This window comes from Oncorhynchus masou, chromosome 21 (genome assembly GCF_036934945.1).
Source record: "Oncorhynchus masou masou isolate Uvic2021 chromosome 21, UVic_Omas_1.1, whole genome shotgun sequence".
In the NCBI taxonomy this organism is placed as follows: domain Eukaryota; kingdom Metazoa; phylum Chordata; class Actinopteri; order Salmoniformes; family Salmonidae; genus Oncorhynchus; species Oncorhynchus masou.
In genome coordinates, this window is record NC_088232.1 from 2620774 (window position 1) to 2639426 (window position 18653).

An 18653-nucleotide genomic window follows, 5' to 3' on the forward strand; every position below is an offset into this window, starting at 1 on the left:
TGTGATATTGAATAAACAATTTTTAAAAACTTTATTATGCATGGGCTGAAATATTAACGCATAACATTCATATATTATATTCCACACTTCATTTAGCCCGGGGATAAAGAAGTCCATTATTCTCTAGTCGGCAGCGGTACACAATATGCACTTCAGGTGCAGCACCTGATTTACACACGAAATGAACGCTAATTCCTTTTCAATATGGGCAAAAACAATGATGGGCCTTTGTTAACATAACTAGAACATAGGTGATGGCTTCACAACTGGGAAAGGGCTATCACATGCAAATTACACTGCTGTCGAGGGGAAATAATACAACTCTAAACTACTGGTTTGGGTCCAAAACAAAACAAAGTCACAGCTGAACAAACTAATTAATAATAATGGTTGAGGTGAACACACACTGTTAAAAGAAAATATTTTATAGTATTTGTCACCTCCGAGGTAAGAGGGATGATTTGCACAGGGCTATCCAGCTATCTGGTAAACAAATCCTGCACTGGCAGGTAGCTAGCTCGGCTATTGTTATTCAAATAATGCCTTGTGTAGAAAATAAATAAACATGAAAAGCCCTTTCGTTTACGTTGATCAATTTGGACAAATGGGAAAGTAGTCTGGGGATCTTGCATCAGGTCTGCAAACACCTGCAAGGTAAAAGCAACGAGCCTGCAGTCCTGCAATTCTCGGAACATGTTGAGACTTGTTCTCCATAGGGGCCGATTCCCAAAAAAGCTGTTTGCAGTGGCCATACTTCCTATTGAGAGAGTGTCATTGGCAACATGGGAGCTACGTTGTTTTATTATCTTGTTAGAACATCTCTCTAAGACATCGGTCAGCACATTACCGGTGAAGGTTGATTAAAAAAAAAAACATATCCATTTCCCTCTCATCAACACCTTGGAGATTCCCTGAAAACACATCACTTCGATTCAGCTACGACCGGAAGTTACTTTTTCATAGCAGGTTACGGGAACTTACGCAGCAGGTTAGGAGAATTAACATAGCAGGTTAGGAGAATTAGGTTAAGGTTAAGAAACTGTTTTTTTTGGTTATACTTTTGTTTTTATCCTGTGATTGTTGCGTAGTAAATATTTCTGGTTTTATTTTCATTGTTATTTATCAACGTTGTTTCCTGTGACGTGCGTTACGTTGCATTCCTGTCTGAAATGTGCTATATAAATAAAGCTGGATTATGATTTGATTAGGGTTATCAAAAATACTCTCCTAAACTGCTATGAAAAGTCACTTCCACGAGGGTTCCCGAGTGCACTGCAGTGCAAGAGGCGTCACTACAGACCCTGGTTTGATTCCAGGCTGTATCACAACCGGCCGTGATTGGGAGTCCCATAGGGCGACGGCCCAGCATCAGCCGGGTTAGGGTTTGGCTGAGGTAGGCCGTCACTGTAAATAAGAATTTGTTCTTAAATGACTTGCCAAGTTAAATAAAAAAATCCCGTCGTAGATGTATTGAAGTGCTGTGTTTTTTTTAGGGAGTCTCCAACACCTTGAGTTCTTGCCCCTGTTCCACAGTCCACCTCCCTAACAGCCTCTGTATTAGTCAGTCAAGATGATAACCACACAGAGATAATGGAGGAGGATCACAGGAAGGCCCTCTTCACAGGTTACTGACTGGGAATCAGATTTACCAGCTCTAAAGGCCATTAAGACACTCGACACCTGTCATTATCCAATCATCTGGATTCAGGTGGGAAATCGGGGGTTTGGAGGGGAGAGGTGAGGAGAGGCACTTGTCGAATTGGTGAGACAAGAAAGAGAGGAGAGAAAATGTGCCAGTATCCCAAAACCATTTGAAGGAAATCGGAAAACTCATACAAGGCAGGCCATAGAGCAACGCTTTAGAAAAGCAAGCCACCTTGATAATCAGATGTTAGTTTAATAGAGATAGTAAACCATGTACACACACAGCTATTTATGTTTTATGACAAGGACTTGCATGTATGACACAAACTACCTTTAAAGGGTACAATTGAGGCCTTAGAGAGGGGCCTCACTGCAGCCTCACCTGCTCCCCATGTAATCTCGTGTTGGAGGGGTTAAAGGTGTCAAGGTGCAGTATAACTAAGATAGTCTGGAGCGCCGTGTGTCTGTGTGTCCCTTCTCCCTGCACTGAAAATCTTTCCTCGTTTGTTCTTGTTGCCACAGCAACACCAAGCAGCACACGAGACGATGTGTGTGTGTGTGTGTGTGTGTGTGTTGGGGCCTCTTGAGAACAACCCCCTCGCTGCCCAACCTTAACACAGTACGTTGGAATGCGTGGAACGTGAGAGCGGTGGCGCCCCATCCTTTGAAGAGCCTGTGACCTCTGTTGCTCCCCTTCTGCCGCTCGGTAAAGCATTAACAGACAGCGGCGCTAGGCTCTTACCTCACAACACTTATCAAAACCTCTTAAAAACCCTCCCCACCCAGACATGGGACTTCCACAAATCAAATTAAAGTTTATTTGTCAAGTGCGCCGAATACAACAGGTGTAGACCTTACATTGAAATGCTTACTTACAGGCTCTAACCAACAGTGCAAAAAAAGGTGTTAGGTGACAATAGGTAAGTAAAGAAAGGCTATATACAGTAACGAGGCTATAACAGTAGCGAGGCTACACACAGACACCGCTTTGTCAGGCTGATTGAGGTAGTATATACACATGTAGATATTGTTAAAGTGAAAACGCATATATGATGAACAGAGAGTAGCAGTAGCATAAAAGAGGGGTTGGCGGGTGGTGGGTGGGACACAATGCAGATAGCCCATGTGCGGGAGCACTGGTTGGTCAGCCCAATTGAGGTAGTATGTACATGAATGTATCGTTAAAGTGACAAAGCATATATGATAAACAGAGAGTAGCAGCAGTGTAAAAAGAGGGGTTGGGGGGGGGGCACACAATGCAAATAGTCCAGGTAACAATTTGGTTATCTGTTCAGGAGTCTTATGGCTTGGGGGTAAAAACTGTTGAGACGCCTTTTTGTCCTAGACTTGACACTCCGGTACAGGTGTCCTCCGAAGTAAACTCATTTCAGACTGATATCTTAGCCTTCTCTGCATTTTGTCTTCTCGTCTTTAAGTGATAGACCTCCGGGAGAGAGACGGACAGATCTCTCTATAGATATATAAATATATCTAGATATAGATCTATCTACCCATCTATCTATATAGAGAGCGATATATAGAGACAGAGAGAGAGGAGCGAGAAGGATAATATATGATGAATGGTTCTCGGTGTTGGAATATATATTGGGAACTAGAATGGAGAATGTAGTAAAATTACTATCTTGTAACAGCGCATTGGTATGTCTGGAGGGCAAATGCAAATGCTCGGTTCCCTTTATGTCTCTCCTCTCTCTCGTATGGAGCTTCCTACACAAACAGTAGGCTACAGCATGTGGATGTATGAATTTCTATGGCAGTGTTTCAGCCAACAGAATAGAAATTCGCTTATGAGTTCTTCAGGAAGAATTGAGCACCCATGACTGTTTTTTTTATGTACGTGATACTGCAGTATTTAAAAAAAGAAAAGGAACTGCAGAAGTGATTCAACGGAATTCATCATTCTTCATGAGGTTTCATTAAATAAAGGGTCAAAACTTAACCCTCTCTATAGGTGGATTTGATGGACTTGGACATTGAGCTTTTCAAAGGCAACAGATAGGTGGGAAAATGGCTCAAGCTGGAGGAGAATGGCCTCCTCAAACGTTTCAACGTGGGGCCTTGTTGAACTTGAAGCAGCAAATACGTCTTGGGCAGTGGTGCGTCGCTGAATAACCGCCGTGTCATTGTCCTGGCGGTGACAAAATAGGGGACCGTGGGCGGGGGGGGCCTTCGATCTCAATGGCCGCTCACCGAGAGAGGAATAGCAGGGTGCAATTCCAACCAGACAGATGACATGCGATCGACGGACGACCACGGGGAGAGATGTGACAAATAGAACCTTGTAGCATTGGTGCAGCATTCCATTCTGGGGATCATTATTCTGAGTAATGACATCTGCCTGTGGCTGCTTGGGGCTATTAGCATAACAGCCTTTAGCCACCCACGCGACTGCAACCCAAGAGTCCAGGCCTCTATTGGGGTCAGGTCAACAAGGAAATTAAAGTGAGGAGGACTGACATCTCCCATTGTGACATCACGATTGTTCCATGGGAAATGATATGGACAGAATAGAGGATAGAAGGGCAATGTCCATTACTGCCAATCACACGCTGTTAAGAGTCAAATAGTAACTTAACCTGGACCCAAGGTTGTTCTCAGGCTTGATATCTGGCTTCTTGAAAGTCTGGGAAGCCTATCAGAAATTCCAGAGACCAATAGTCTCCACTACAGTGAGTTTGGAGAGGAGAAAGTGTATAAAACTCTGCACTATGGAGAACAAAAGTTTAACTCCCCTTAGACAACCTACTGGCCAGGGTACGCACACACACACACACACACACACACACACACACCCCCCCCCCCCAAGACACCAGGGGCGACTGGGTGTGCTATGGACCCGTGATAATAACACCATAAATTACTGTGACAAAACTAATACCGAGCTTTATTAGTTGTTTATCCGCCATCAGGATCTAAAATTGGACTTTCTATTTCCCTGCTGAAAGCCATTGAAGGTCAGGCTTCACAATAACACCACAAGGCATTCCCACTTCCTGGAAGGAATACTTAATAAGTAAATAAGAAATCAAACCGCTGACTAAAGACTTTGATATTGTTCTGCCCCGGGGTTCAAGTGAGAAGAGAGACGGACGTCACTGTGACATTTATCTAACCAACTGTGCCTCTTTCTGGATTACAACTGAGAGAAACGGAACTAAATCCCTGGCTGACAAAAAGGTCACCTGGATTATTTTCCTAATCAAAAGAAACCAGTGCTTTATCTATTAGCAGGAACCAGGTAGCAGGCTCGTGTTTAACTTCCAGCGGCATTGTAGGAAAAAGTATATCTGGGTGGTGGGCTCCTGCAGTTTCTCAGTGGGGGGGGGGGGGGGGCTAGAAGCTTCTTCCTGACCTCCCGTCTGGAGCCTTCCCTTGTGGGGTTGGCCAGGCACGGCACCTCCCAGCTATGGAGGCCCGGCCAGATCTGAGAACAGCAACCATCGCTTACCTCGTATTTTCCCACTGCCTACTGATATAGTATATCACTGATCTGTGACCTGCCTTTAGAGAGGGACTTTAAATGAAAATGGGGGAAGAGGAAGCTGTTGACCTTGTCGAGTAGAGCGAATAAATCAGACAGCAGGAAGTGTTGTGTCCTTTGTGGATGGGTTGAATTAACCCTTTGGCACTGAACTACAGCAAAGCCGACACGCACGCATACAGAGTTAGAAGGCCGAACACGAGTGCTCCCTCGGATTCTTCAAAGCCAGTCTTGACCTTTACCCATCGTCAATTAATACAACGATCTTCTGCTGGCTACGAACGGCGGCTATAAACAAGATCAGTCAGAGCATGACTTATGTACCAGACAGCCACGCAGGAAAACAATGTCAGGGGTTGATAATGTTTCTGGGCGCATTTATATAACATCGTTAAATGATTTAGCTGCAGGCCTGTACCATGAACAGGGAACTTACTGACACTGCCACTCTAATAACGCAGTTAACGTGAATAATACCCCTCTGTCCCATCCCTACTGTGTTGCGGTTTAGCGTGTTTTGCATTTACCTCATCAATATTCCACATGGACATAAACACGGAGAGAAGAGGGTTACAGAACTGGCAGCCATAAGCCAGGTGAAACTTGGCCTGCGCGGGTGTCAACATTTACAGAGGAACGGATAAACCCCCTTTAATTATTCAAAAGTGCCACTCCACAGCCCAGATTAGGCAGAACGAGCCAAATTGCAAAAAAAGCAGCGGTGGTTTGCTGGCTGTTGGCTCTGGGTGTCTGGATGAGCTAGTTGGAGGAGGAGGAGGAGGACGAGGAGTGTGAGGAGCCCAACTGTGTCTGGGTTACCTTTGACCTTCCTGGGTCTCTGGGTTCTGCCCAGTCCTCAATAGGGGACCATAGCTCCATCTCCTTTTTCACATCACATTTTTTTCAGATCTCAACCTCTCCTAACCACAGTCCCACAACACCCCACCTCTCCCAACACAGGAACAGGCCTCTATGGGGAACTATTGCCCTCTCCTAATAGGATCAGAAAGAGCAGGCTATTCAATCCAGACCTCTGCAAATGACAGATATGAAGCAGGAAGCCAGGCTCCGTTGCGCTCCATCTTTCTGTTGTCAACATGGGGGAATGGGGGAATAGACATGTATATTGGTCACCCCCCCCCACCTACAAGGCATTTACCTTCATTTGGAGAATAATTTATAAAGCCAGTATCTCGGCGTATAGTTAAATGCCATGGCAGAATGCAGATGGGCTGGCCATGTCCATATTATCAAGCTTCAGCATCTCAATAAACGGTGACCTTTAAATGCAGAGTGGTGTGTGGGTGTGAAGCACTTTGCCAAGATGTGGGACTTTTCATTGAGTTATGAATGCGTGGCCGTGGCTCTGTACATCCGGAGCGCACACAACACACACACACACACACACACACACACACACACACACACACACACACACACACACACACAGAGTATCTCCCACCCACGCTCGCGCTACAGCAGACGTCACTTTCTCCTTTAAAAATAGCTCCAAATTACACCCCTGCTGCTCCCCTAACAATACCCAAGGACTAATAGGCATTTTCCTAGACCCTGCACTGGAAGGGGCAAGCCAGGGAAGAAGAGGAGGAGGAGGAAGAGGAGATGCCAGGGTAAAGGAATCTCACTAGAACACACAGCATGTTTCTCATGTACAGTTTTTTTAGAAAAAGCCACAACTACACCATACCGGAGCAAACTCCATACTACAAAACATCCCTCTCAAAAGGAGAAGATAACTATACAGGGTCCGAACCAGAGCAAAATCTATTCTCTGAGATGTAATTGGAGTGGATGGAGCAGCTGGCAACTTAGGGCTTGGGATCTCAGAAAAGCTTGAGAGTGGGATAGTTTTCTCCAGAGCAGAGGAAGAAAGACCTAGGACTCAAAAGCTGAGGCTAGCGGAGAAGACACGAAACTGAACGAGGACGGAGAAGCAATTTGGAGCGGAGAGGGTGAGGTAGCCGTTGTTTTTCACTTTGCGGTCTTTTTGAAGATTACGGCGTGATGAATCAGGAAGACAGGTGAGCCTGAAGGGCGGTGTAACATGGAAGGAATGCAGGTGGAGGATCCAGGAACGTCTTGACGTGTTTAGCTGAGCTACGACCAGCAACAACAGCTCTTTGTACCAGAAAACCCATTGTACTTGCAGTCCGGAAACATTGCTACATTTCAATACAGCTGTTCTCCCATACTTGACAGTTTACTTACCCAATGTCCTAAATGCCATCTCCACAGCAACCAGCTACAAATAGAGGAGTCAAAGTCAAACACATAAACAAGGGTCTCATGATAAGGAGGTGGTCAATATGAAAGAAGTGGCCATTTTTAACCTCTGTCCAATTACCAGAGACTCGGGGGACAACGCTTGATCTGGTTTAGATGTTGGCCATTGGCGTAGCCTTTGAAAAGTAGACTCTTTGTCTAAATGGAATTTGAGGAATTAGACTTATCTATAACAGGCTAACAGCAGGAGTGAGTGATAGTGTTGTGATGAGTCAGGTGGTAAAAATGCTGCCACACACACACACACACACACACACACACACACACACACACACACACACACACACACACACACACACACGTTGCCATGTCTTGTGTTCAAAGTGAAAGAGACATAAATGGAATTTGTTTTGGGTGGTTTGTCAGTGGAATGTGACTGACGCAACTCAACAGCAATGCAACCTGGTCTGAGTAGTTGAGGAATGCCCATAACCACAGCCATGTTTGAAATATTCTCCTCCACTCCTGAGTATGCTAGTACAGTATATTAACATGACAGTGTATGCGTGTGTAAGGAAGCATGTGTGTGTTTGTCAGTCAGTAAGACGGTGTGTGTGTCGGTGAGAGTTTATGCATGAATGCGTGTGTGTGTGTGTACTGTAGCTGAACCTGAAGCAGTAATCTGCTAGTGTGTGTGTACGTGTGAACGTTTGGTGGGTTTTAACACATGCTCCCTGATAGCAGAATCCTGCCGTCTTTCTGCATGACTGGCTGAGCTAGCAGTGGTGTGGAAGAGCATCCTCCCGTTCTGGGAACACACTCGTCACACTTCCTCGGTTAACCCGGTTAGCATCACCACACATGAACGCAGACACACACACACACACTCGGTGGTCTGCCCTTCAGGTGCGTCGCTCCCTTACACAGTACGCAATCCTCCCTTTTTCCACACGTCTCAACAGACTCAAGTAGTCACCATATCCCCTGAGGAGAAGCTAGGTAGAACCCAAAAACATCTCTATGTTGAGAGCACCTGGGTCTGTATCCATGCTGCCTGTAGCCTAGCGGTAAGAGAGGTGAGTCAGCAACCGGCGGGCAGCCAGTTTGAATCCCGGGTACGACAGAAAAAAATCTGGCGGGAAGTGAGCCGGTATTAAATCTTAGATGCCTTCACCTGCCTTTGTGCCCTTGCGCCCAGTGTGGAAGTCTCCAGAATATCTCCAAAAGCGGTACGTGTCTTTGGTAGGGGTTGGGTTTAAAGCAGAGGTCAAATTTCTGACTGCCCAATAGTGACGTTAATCATATTTAGAGTGGCCGGCCAGACCTCGCAGGTCTTTCACCACCTCCACTATCCATCCTCTGCCCTGCAGCTGCAGTGCAACAATATTACAGTACTACAGTCAGCTAACACTCTGCTAGAGTATTCCAGCCCAACACTACAGCTATAATATTACAGTACTACAGTCAGCTAACACTCTGCTAGAGTATTCCAGCCCAACACTACAGCTATAATATTACAGTACTACAGTCAGCTAACACTCTGCTAGAGTATTCCAGCCCAACACTACAGCTATAATATTACAGTACTACAGTCAGCTAACACTCTGCTAGAGTATTTCAGCCCAACACTACAGCTATAATATTACAGTACTACAGTCAGCTAACACTCTGCTAGAGTATTCCAGCCCAACACTACAGCTATAATATTACAGTACTACAGTCAGCTAACACTCTGCTAGAGTATTCCAGCCCAACACTACAGCTATAATATTACAGTACTACAGTCAGCTAACACTCTGCTAGAGTATTCCAGCCCAACACTACAGCTATAATATTACAGTACTACAGTCAGCTAACACTCTGCTAGAGTATTCCAGCCCAACACTACAGCTATAATATTACAGTACTACAGTCAGCTAACACTCTGCTAGAGTCTTCCAGCCCAACACTACAGCTATAATATTACAGTACTACAGTCAGCTAACACTCTGCTAGAGTATTCCAGCCCAACACTACAGCTATAATATTACAGTACTACAGTCAGCTAACACTCTGCTAGAGTATTCCAGCCCAACATTACAGCTATAATATTACAGTACTACAGTCAGCTAACACTCTGCTGGAGTATTCTAGCCCAACACTACAGCTATAGTACTACAGTCTCTATGCTCCAAACACTTACCCCTTTAATAGACAAATAATAGTGTGATAATGTTTCAGTTTGGTTCAAATTACCCAGAGAGGGCTGTGTGGCTTCCAAAACTTTAATGGATTAATTTCATAAACAGATACATTTTTACAAGCACAACAAACACTGGTCCATCGTTTAGGAGGCATGAGCTGAGGTGTGTGTGTGTGTGAGTGAGGGGGGTGACTTGTTTGACTCAACAGCCTGAGGCAAACAGAGTGCCACTAGGGGAGGAAGTGTGTGTAAACAGTAGCATTGACACGCCTCAATGGCCTGCCGTGTGTCATGGGACTCTCCTCATGTATCATGTTTAAGTCTACCGTGAGGAGGGGTTAGATTAGGGAGGACAGAAGGTCACAGTGAACGTACGACATTTTGGTTTAATATGAGGAAGCAGAAATAACACAAGTGTGGGTACACAAATGTCTAGGTAAATGTGTTGGTTGGGAAATAAACTGTCTGGGTAAATAAAATGGTTGAGCATTGTGTGTGTTTATACAGAAATGGTTGAGTAGCCTATATGTGCAGTGAAACAGTTTCCTTTCTTTGAGAGTAAGGCCGCTTGTATGGGAGAAGGGCAAGCGCTCTACAGTCCTATTAACCAACTGAACTGAGACAGTTGAGGGCAGGGATGGCTAGGAGGGAGGGAGGGAGGGAGGGATGGCTGGGAGGGAGGGATGGCTGGGAGGGAGGGAGGTTGAGACTGAGGCCTTGAGAGGTGAGGTGTCTTGTTGGGATTCAGAGTGCTGGATGTGAGAGTAGAGGATCAGAGTTGGGGCTGTTACGGTGACTTGGGCTTCTCCAAAACGGCATTCCTAATATTAAGAACATTGCTTCGCTTTACAACAGGATTATAGTAGGCTTGTCATGATACCAACATTTTACAAACAACACGATAACAGGCCAAGTATGACCATACCGATTTAGTATCGGGACACCAAGGTGGGAAAACAACTTTTTTTTATCAGTGGCTTAGCATCCCGTTCGGCCCGGTTTGGTTTGTGAAACGATATAAAATGTGTGAAAATCCTGATAGAAAGACCAAAAAAAGGAACCTCCGGTAATATGGGTCATATTTTTTAAAGTTTAGGCTAGAGAAGAATGTTTAGCTGTAAAGCAACAAGCATGCCTGTCGCGAAGCGGTGCTCCATTTACCCTCTCTGACACTCAGATGCTGCAGGACAGTCAACTTGCAAAGTCTACTCGGACTGGTCAGTGCGCTTGGTTATAACAGGCGATGAAATTATACAATTTTGAGCTTTACGAGCTGCTCCAATGTAACAAATGTAAAAATCAGGGTCTGGATCCCGGCTCGCCATCACAGCTAAATTCTATTAAAAAAAAAACTGATGTCGGAATAGACACTCATAAAGAGAGAACGGAGAGAAGCAGGTGAGTGAAGGCTGGTAGGGGATGAGGCTGGCTGATCACAGCTACCACACCTGATATGCGCATGAAAGTGAAGTGGATATTATTGGACAAGTGCAGACAAGAGACTAGTGGCTGTTAACAATTGATAAACAAAATTGATTTGATAAACATTTTATAACAGGCGCCAGGAGGTTCTTGAGCTCAGCAGGGCTGAAAAAGTCAGTAGTATCATATGTAATGGTACTATGGGGGTTCTAACATGTTGGTATCATAAGTATCATGCCGTTTTGGTACCTGGCTGGCATGAAAACGAACCACAGGAAAAGCGTCCTCCATTCGTTATTTAAGTACACAGATGACATTTGTTTTCCCCCTGCCCTTGTTCAGTCCAACTCATTTCACACATATATAAGTTAGTATATGTAAATACGAGACTAAATGAAGAATAGTTTGATGCGTGACAATATCACTTGGGAATGCTGCCCAGCGTGTGCAGTAAGGCAAGAAACAGCGCCTGCCTTTCTTTGCAGAGTTTTTCAAATCATAGTTGCTCACATGTAGCCTGGCCCATAGGCCTATATGTTCTGATAAGGTTTGTATCAACTACAATGGCCAAATAACTCCAAACGTAGCCTATAGACCAGAACCTACAGAGCCCAGTGACACGCGTTCTTAGAGACCCAGTCGCTGCGTAATCGCATGTGAAAACAGAGTTTTGACTGACCACTTTTGAAAAATAGGATCCCAGATTTCTCGTGCTGCTATATTTATTTATTGCTAAAGTCCACAGCCATATGGCACAGCCAGATCAGGACCTAACATAAGGACAACTCAGAGTATGCTATTCTGTTCTTCTGAAATAGACCACATTTTCTTCATATCATGATTATTCACACCTGTAAAATAAATAAGGAATTCATTGTGATCTGTCGGCTATATTATATGGACTTAGTGGACTGTTTGAAAATGTAGATGCTCCAAAAGGTGTGGATCAGTGACTTGTAGGCCAAGCGTGGGAAGCTACGGGATGCTAAACGGGTTTATGTTCATTAATGGTCACTTACCGTGAGACCAGCAGTTATTTGCATGACAATTACCTGCTGACAAAATTTTAGGACCGCCACAGCCCTAGGTCAGAGTCAGTTCATTTGAGAGAGGGTAGATAGAGGGCCCTGCAGAATGTGTACAGTGTGTGCGTGTGTGTAGCATGTGTACACACACACACACACACACACACACACACACACACACACACACACACACACACACACACACACACACACACACACACCTGTCAAGTCCTCTGAGACCAGATAGACCAGGGATGGGCAACTTCATTCCTCAGGGCCGGAGTGTTGTCGCCCTTCCCCCACATCCCTAGCAAACACAGCTGATTCAACTACAGTGCATTCTAAACTGAAGACCAAGATTAGTTGAATATTGGAGTCTGGGGCAAAACTGTGGCACCAATCAGCCCCCAGCCCCCGAGGTCTGGTGTTGCCGGGTCCCTGAAATAGAGCAAGCAGCAAGAGGACAGTGGCAGACTGCAGGGGAAAATATTGGTGATGTGTGTGTTAGTGGGAAAAGGGGACAAAGGGAGAGAGCGAGAGAGAGAGCATTGCTGACATGTCACCCAGGCAACAAAACCTAGCAGAGAGTTCTCCTATGACTATAAAAAGCCCTTGGCTATAGTCACCACAGCACAGATCGAGCACCACTCAGAGAAACCGGTTACTACCCACAGGCAGAGAAACACTGGTTACTACCCACAAGCAGAGAAACACTGGTTACTACCCACAAGCAGAAAGAAAGAAAAAAAAAGAAAGAGAAAAAAAAAGAAAGAGAAAAAAATGAGAAAAAAAAGAGAAAAAAATGAGAAAAAAAAGAAAGAGAAAAAAAATAAAAGAAAAAAAAAGAAAAAAAAGGAGAGAAAAAAGAAAGAAAGAAAGAAAGAAAGAGAGAGAAAGAGAGAGAGAAAGAGAGAGAGAAACACTGGTTACTACCCACGGACAGAGAGAGAGGAGGGAGCACGAGATAGAGAAGAGAGGCCATGCTCCAACGCTCCATGCTGTCAGTCCTGCTTGGAGTCTGAGGGAAGCAGAGATTTGTGATTGGCAGGTAGAGAGACTGGAGTTAAACCTGACGCAGAGGTAATGTGACCAGCCTGGTGGAGGTGAACACTGCCCTGAAAGACACACCGGTAAGGAGCAGACTGGAGATGCCAAGCAACATATGGGAGAGAGGAGACACCTTGATAGTAGCTGCTACAGCTACTGTCAAGTAGCTACCAGTTAGTAAAGTCACAGATACTAGACCTTGACAGTAAGATGAAAACGACCATAATGAACGTTGAAGGATTGTTACACCCACAGAAACGTTGACTTGAAATGGAAATTCCCATTCTAGCCTAGTCTATTTCTATGGTTATTGCAACTGTCTCTGTTGGTGGTTCCCTCTTGCTTTCCAGAGCTGATAGGGCAGACCAGACGTTAACAGTTACAAACCTGGGGTGTATTCAAAATGGCGCCCTATTCCCTATATAGTGCACTACTTTTGACCAGAGCCCTAGTTGAAAGTAGTGCACTATGACGCAGCCCTGGACTGAGACAGTGCAGAGGCAGACCCCAGCTGCTGCATGGGGAGAACCTCACATGCCTGTGTGGGGTCTGGATGTAGGATATCAAATCAAATTCAAATCAAATTTATTTATATAGCCCTTCGTACATCAGCTGATATCTCAAAGTGCTGTACAGAAACCCAGCCTAAAACCCCAAACAGCAAGCAATGCAGGTGTAGAAGCACGGTGGCTAGGAAAAACTCCCTAGAAAAGCCAAAACCTAGGAAGAAACCTAGAGAGGAACCAGGCTATGTGGGGTGGCCAGTCCTCTTCTGGCTGTGCCGGGTAGAGATTATAACAGAACATGGCCAAGAAGTTCAAATGTTCATAAATGACCAGCATGGTCGAATAATAATAAGGCAGAACAGTTGAAACTGGAGCAGCAGCACGGCCAGGTGGACTGGGGACAGCAAGGAGTCATCATGTCAGGTAGTCCTGGGGCATGGTCCTAGGGCTCAGGTCCTCCGAGAGAGAGAAGGAGAGAATTAGAGAACGCACACTTAGATTCACACAGGACACCGAATTGGACAGGAGAAGTACTCCAGATTTAAACAAACTGACCCCAGCCCCCCGACACATAAACTACTGCAGCATAAATACTGGAGGCTGAGACAGGAGGGGTCAGGAGACACTGTGGCCCCACCCGAGGACACCCCCGGACAGGGCCAAACAGGAAGGATATAACCCCACCCACTTTGCCAAAGCACAGCCCCCACACCACTGGAGGGATATCTTCAACCACCAACTTACCATCCTGAGACAAAGCTGAGTATAGCCCGCAAAGATCTCCGCCACGGCACAACCCAAGGGGGGGGGGCGCCAACCCAGACAGGACGACCACATCAGTGAATCAACCCACTCAGGTGACGCACCCCCTCCAGGGACGGCATGAGAGAGCCCCAGCAAGCCAGTGACTCAGCCCCTGTAACAGGGTTAGAGGCAGAGAATCCCAGTGGAAAGAGGGGAACCGGCCAAGCAGAGACAGCAAGGGTGGTTCGTTGCTCCAGAGCCTTTCCGTTCACCTTCCCACTCCTGGGCCAGACTACACTCAATCATATGACCCACTGAAGAGATGAGTCTTCAGTAAAGACTTAAAGGTTGAGACCGAGTTTGCGTCTCTGACATGGGTAGGCAGACCGTTCCATAAAAATGGAGCTCTATAGGAGAAAGCCCTGCCTCCAGCTGTTTGCTTAGAAATTCTAGGGACAATTAGGAGGCCTGCGTCTTGTGACCGTAGCGTACGTGTAGGTATGTACGGCAGGACCAAATCAGAGAGATAGGTAGGAGCAAGCCCATGCAATGCTTTGTAGGTTAGCAGTAAAACCTTGAAATCAGCCCTTGCTTTGACAGGAAGCCAGTGTAGGGAGGCTAGCACTGGAGTAATATGATCAAATTTTTGGTTCTAGTCAGGATTCTAGCAGCCGTATTTAGCACTAACTGAAGTTTATTTAGTGCTTTATCCGGGTAGCCGGAAAGTAGAGCATTGCAGTAGTCTAACCTAGAAGTGACAAAAGCATGGATTAATTTTTCTGCATCATTTTTGGACAGAAAGTTTCTGATTTTTGCAATGTTACGTAGATGGAAAAAAGCTGTCCTTGAAATGGTCTTGATATGTTCTTCAAAAGAGAGATCAGGGTCCAGAGTAACGCCGAGGTCCTTCACAGTTTTATTTGAGATGACTGTACAACCATTAAGATTAATTGTCAGATTCAACAGAAGATCTCTCTGTTTCTTGGGACCTAGAACAAGCATCTCTGTTTTATCCGAGTTTAAAAGTAGAAAGTTTGCTGCCATCCACTTCTTTATGTCTGAAACACATGCTTCTAGCGAGGGCAATTTTGGGGCTTCACCATGTTTCATTGAAATGTACAGCTGTGTATCATCCGCATAGCAGTGAAAGTTAACATTATGTTTTCGAATAACATCCCCAAGAGGTAAAATATATAGTGAAAACAACAGCGGTCCTAAAACGGAACCTTGAGGAACACCGAAATTTACAGTTGATTTGTCAGAGGACAAACCATCCACAGAGACAAACTGATATCTTTCCGACAGATAAGATCTAAACCAGGCCAGAACTTGTCCGTGTAGACCAATTTGGGTTTCCAATCTCTCCAAAAGAATGTGGTGATCGATGGTATCAAAAGCAGCACTAAGGTCTAGGAGCACGAGGACAGATGCAGAGCCTCGGTCCGATGCCATTAAAATGTCATTTACCACCTTCACAAGTGCCGTCTCAGTGCTATGATGGGGTCTAAAACCAGACTGAAGCATTTCATATACATTGTTTGTCTTCAGGAAGGCAGTGAGTTGCTGAGCAACAGCCTTTTCTAAGATTTTTGAGAGGAATGGAAGATTCGATATAGGCCGATAGTTTTTTTATATTTTCTGGGTCAAGGTTTGGCTTTTTCAAGAGAGGCTTTATTACTGCCACTTTTAGTGAGTTTGGTACACATCCGGTGGATAGAGAGCCGTTTATTATGTTCAACATAGGAGGGCCAAGCACAGGAAGCAGCTCTTTCAGTAGTTTAGTTGGAATAGGGTCCAGTAAGCAGCTTGAAGGTTTAGAGGCCATGATTATTTTCATCATTGTGTCAAGAGATATAGTACTAAAACACTTGAGCGTCTCTCTTGATCCTAGGTCCACGCAGAGTTGTGCAGACTCAGGACAACTGAGCTTTGAAGGAATACGCAGATTTAAAGAGGAGTCTGTAATTTGCTTTCTAATAATCATAATTTTTTCCTCAAAGAAGTTCATGAATTTATCACTGCTAAAGTGAAAGTCATCCTCTCTTGGGGAATGCTGCTTTTTAGTTAGCTTTGCGACCGTATCAAAAAGGAATTTTGGATTGTTCTTATTGTCCTCAATTAAGTTAGAAAAATAGGATGATCGAGCAGCAGTAAGGGCTCTTCGGTACTGCACGGTACTGTCTTTACAAGCTAGACGGAAGACTTCCAGTTTGGTGTGGCGCCATTTCCGTTCCAATTTTCTGGAAGCTTGCTTCAGAGCTCGGGTATTTTCTGTGTACCAGGGAGCTAGTTTCTTATGAGAAATGTTTTAGTTTTTAGGGGTGCAACTGCATCTAGGGTATTGCGCAAGGTTAAATTGAGTTCCTCAGTTAGGTGGTTAACTGATTTTTGTCCTCTGGTGTCATTGGGTAGACAGAGGGAATCTGGAAGGACATCAAGGAATCTTTGTGTTGTCTGTGAATTTATAGCACGACTTTTGATGTTCCTTGGTTGGGGTCTGAGCAGATTATTTGTTGCAATTGCAAACGTAATAAAATGGTGGTCCGATAGTCCTGGATTATGAGGAAAAACATTAAGATCCACAACATTTATTCCATGGGACAAAACTAGGTCCAGCGTATGACTGTGACAGTGAGTGGGTCCAGAGACATGTTGGACAAAACCCACTGAGTCGATGATGGCTCCGAAAGCCTTTTGGAGTGGGTCTGTGGACTTTTCCATGTGAATATTAAAGTCACCAAAGATTAGAATATTATCTGCTATGACTACAAGGTCCGATAGGAATTCAGGGAACTCAGTGAGGAACGCTGTATATGACCCAGGAGGCCTGTAAACAGTAGCTATAAAAAGTGATTGAGTAGGCTGCATAGATTTCATGACTAGAAGCTCAAAAGACGAAAACGTCATTTTTTTTTTTTGTAAATTGAAATTTGCTATCGTAAATGTTAGCAACACCTCCGCCTTTGCGGGATGCACGGGGATATGGTCACTAGTGTAGCCAGGAGGTGAGGCCTCATTTAACACAGTAAATTCATCAGGCTTAAGCCATGTTTCAGTCAGGCCAATCACATCAAGATTATGATCAGTGATTAGTTCATTGACTATAATTGCCTTTGAAGTAAGGGATCTAACATTAAGTAGCCCTATTTTGAGATGTGAGGTATCATGATCTCTTTCAATAATGACAGGAATGGAGGTGGTCTTTATCCTAGTGAGATTGCTAAGGCGAACACCGCCATGTTTAGTTTTGCGCAACCTAGGTCGAGGCACAGACACGGTCTCAATGGTGATAGCTGAGCTGACTACACTGACTATGCTAGTGGCAGACTCCACTATGCTGGCAGGCTGGCTAACAGCCTGCTGCCTGGCCTGCACCCTATTTCATTGTGGAGCTAGAGGAGTTAGAGCCCTGTCTATGTTGGTAGATAAGATGAGAGCACCCCTCCAGCTTGGATGGAGTCCGTCACTCCTCAGCAGGTCAGGCTTGGTCCTGTTTGTGGGTGAGTCCCAAAAAGAGGGCCAATTATCTACAAATTCTAACTTTTCGGAGGGGCAGAAAACAGTTTTCAACCAGCGATTGAGTTGTGAGACTCTGCTGTAGAGCTCATCACTCCCCCTAACTGGGAGGGGGCCAGAGACAATTACTCGATGCCGACACATCTTTCTAGCTGATTTACACGCAGAAGCTATGTTGCGCTTGGTGATCTCTGACTGTTTCATCCTAACATCGTTGGTGCCGACGTGGATAACAATATCTCTGTTGAAGAGGGCCAAGGGCTGAGGTGAAGAGGATTCTCCTCCCCTCTTCCTCTTTGTCCCTCCCCCTCTCTCCTTTTTGTCAGCAGCGAAAGGTCAGCGTTAGACAACCCCTTGCTACTCCCCCTCTCAGTTCCTCCTTTTAGTACAGCAGTGGAGAGACAACCATCTTGCTTTCCCTCCATTTCTTCTTGCAAGAAACTTTTACGTAGCTCATTAATTTCTTTGCCCATCTCAATTTGGGAGAATAAATGCCGGCCCACCGGAAGGACATTTTTCCAATTAAGCCGCTTAGATAACTGCTGTGTTTTAATGTAGTTATCGGAAATTACACCGGGCACAACAGCGACTTTAATAATGTGTCTTTCATTATCATGAGGAAGGGGATGAGTTCTTTCTGTCCTTCAGAACATGTCTCCAACTGGGCCTCAATTAATGCTGTAGATAAACACCAGAAAATTCTGGTTCTAACATTGAAAAAGTTAACAAGGCTGATATTCTCACGCAGTTAATGCGGAGCATGAGTCAGCGTTCGAGTCAGAGTCTTGGTGGAGAAAGAGCTGGGACAGGGCTGGTTGGGT

General features: G+C 45.0%; 1 protein-coding gene across 3 annotated transcripts in view; it reads right to left on the reverse strand.

Annotated features, from left to right (window-relative positions):
- Positions 1-18653, reverse strand: part of LOC135507585 (F-box/WD repeat-containing protein 7-like) — a 214837-nt gene that overhangs the window by 38889 nt on the left and 157295 nt on the right. The window lies entirely within an intron of this gene.